This window comes from Papio anubis, chromosome 14, assembly GCF_008728515.1.
Source record: "Papio anubis isolate 15944 chromosome 14, Panubis1.0, whole genome shotgun sequence".
In the NCBI taxonomy this organism is placed as follows: Eukaryota; Metazoa; Chordata; class Mammalia; order Primates; family Cercopithecidae; genus Papio; species Papio anubis.
In genome coordinates this window covers 8,924,799-8,927,683 of record NC_044989.1, presented here as the reverse complement: position 1 = coordinate 8,927,683, position 2,885 = coordinate 8,924,799, and the positions used below count along the sequence as shown (strand labels likewise).

The 2,885-nt window shown below is 42.3% G+C and overlaps 1 pseudogene; it reads left to right on the top strand.

Annotated features, from left to right (window-relative positions):
- The first annotated feature begins 301 nt into the window (after window positions 1-301).
- LOC116270241 lies at window positions 302-623 on the top strand (annotated as a pseudogene).
- Window positions 624-2,885: the final 2,262 nt, after the last annotated feature.

Below are 2,885 nucleotides of genomic sequence, written 5' to 3'. Positions count from 1 at the left end.
AATAGCCAACATTTAAAACTCAGTGGATGGGTTCAATAGCCAATTCAACACAGCTGAAGAGAGAATTGATGACCTGGAAGTTAAATCAGAAGAAATCTAGGATGCAGTAAAGAGAGACAAAAAGATACACAGTAAGTTAGAGAGTCTAGTGATAAAGTCTAGCTTAAATTTAATCAGAGTCAAGAAGGAAAAGAGTGGATGGAAAAAGATAATATCTCAAGAGGTATTGGTGCCTTTCTCACTTTCCACTATCTTGGTGGCTGCTCTTGGTTGGGGGGCCATCCCACACCTAGGCAGGAAGATGGTAGCCACAAAGAAGATGAAAAAGTCACTGGAGTTGATCAACTCTAGTTATGAAAAGTAGAAAGTACATGCTGGGGTACAAGCAGACTCTGAAGTTGCTCAGACAAGGCAAAGCAAAATTGGTCATCCTCTCTAACAACTGCCCAGCTTTGAGAAAATCCAAGATAGAATACTATGAAAACTTGGCCAGCACTGGTGTCCATCACTACAGTGACAATAATATTGAATTGGGTATAGCATGTGGAAAATACTACAGAGTACACACACTGGCTCTCATTGATCCAGGTAATTCTCATATTATTAGAAGCATGCCAGAATAGACTGGTGAGAAGTATACTATGCAACATTTTTCTTTAATAAAACTTGCCAGAGCTTGTTTTAAAAACATTTTTAAAAAGGGGTAGTGGCTGAAATTTTCTACTGCTAATGAACAACATCAATGAGCAGATTTAAGAATCCCAATCAATCCTGGATATTTTGGGGTGAATTTATGGAGGCAATATAGCATAGTGGTCTAGAACAAAGATTTTTAAAGTTTGTAAGCACTGTTGAATTCCAGTTTTGCCTCTTATTAGCTACATAATTTTGGGCAAGTAAATTGACCTCTCTTGAGTCTCCATTTCCTGATGTATTAAAATAGGGACAGTATCTGTTTATTGGTTGGTCATGAGGAATAAATATGTATAAATGTGATTAGCATAGTAATAGGCCCAAAGTAATATGCAGTACATAATTGGTGATATTTTTAGTAGTGTTCAAAGTATATTTTCTCATGATGAGTTGAAGTCTGCTTCCCGATAATTTCCATTCATTCATCTTTTATTTTTTTTAGACAGGGTCTCCCTTTGTATCCCAGAGGGAGCAGTGGCATGATCTCTGTTCGCTGCAACCTCCACCTCCCAGGCTCAAGCAATCCTCCCACCTCAGCCTCCTGAGTATCTAGGACCACAGACAGGGATCACCACACCTGGCTAATTTTTGTATTTTTTGTAGAGATGGGGTTTTGCCGTGTTGCCCAGGCTGGTCTTGAACCCCTGGGCTCAAGCGATCCTACCACCTTGGCCTCTCAAAGTGCTGAGATTACAGGCGTGTGCCACCATGCCTAGCCTCCACTCATTCACCTTAATTCTGGTATCTGGAGAAGTACGGAACAGGTCTGCTTCCTAGTGTATCTATGCATTCACTCGTTAACTTTTTAAAGCTTGGTAACTGCAGAAGAGCAGGGCCAGGTGAACATCGGGACTCCCTGACACTGATCATGATAAGCCAGTGTTTCATATAGTTGCAACAATTTTCTTGGCAGTGTGGTATCTCTCAAAGACAAGTGGAAGTCTCAGAATTCTAGAGTGTGAGAGCAGCAGTTGGGTATTAGAATCCAGCGTGCTCATTCTGCAGGTGAAGAACAGGAGGTGCAGGGAGTGGAAGTGGCTTAGTTAGACTCAACCGGTGGTTGAGTCATCCACCTGCTTCAGCCCCCAAAACTGCTGGGATTATAGGCGTGAGCCACCATGCCTGGCCTCTGCTCTGTATTTAGAGTAGACTTTACGTCTTCCTGGTCAACCAGACCATGATCCAGGGTGCAGCATATACTTTCTTTGTAGCTTGATGATGGATTTTCTAAAGTTGAAAATCCTTTTTCGTTTTAATTTCCAAAAGTCCTTTTATAATTTAACTGAATTCAGCTGGGTGTGGTGGCTCACCCCTGTAATCCCAGCACTTTGGGAGGCCGAGGTGGGTGGATCATGAGGTCAGGAGATCGAAACCAATCCTGGCTAACAAGGTGAAACTCCAACTCTACTAAAAATACAAAAAAAATTAGCCGGGCTTGGTGGCGGGCGCCTGTAGTCCCCGCTACTCAGGAGGCTGAGGCAAGAGAATGGCGTGAACCTGGGAGGCGGAGCTTGCAGTAAGCCGCAATCGCGTCACTGCACTCCAGCCTGGGTGACAGGGCAAGACTCCATCTCAAAATAAATAAATAAAAAAAATAATAATTTAACTGAATTTGTGTAGTTCTTTTTTGTTAAGATGTTATTTGACTCTTCCAAGAATTCCCTTACCATGGGAGTTGCTTTAAGTGGGCCTGGCGCTCATTCACTTGCTGACGTTTCTGACTCCACAAGCCTCCATCTTTGAATCTGCCTGAGTTTTAACACTTTCTTTTATCAAATTCTCCCACTTTTTTTTTTTTTTTCTTTTTTTTTTGAGACAGAGTCTCACTCTGTTGCCCAGGCTGGAGTGCAGTGGTGTGATCTCAGATCACTGCAACCTTGGCCTCCCAGGTTCAAGCAATTCTCCTACCTCAATACTCAGCTGGAACTTCAGGCCCACACAACACGCCCGGTTAATTTTTGTATTTTTAGTAGAGACAGGGTTTCACCATGTTGCCCAGGCTGGTCTGGAACTCCTGACCTCAAGAGATCCACCTGCTTCGGCCTCCCAAGGTGTTGGGATTACAGGCAAGAGCCACCTTGCCCAGCCTCAATTCCCTTCTGAACTCTATTTTCATTTATGTGTTTCATATATTCATATTATTTGCCTTAATTATTTTTTATTTTTTATTTTTTTTGAGATGGAGTTTCACT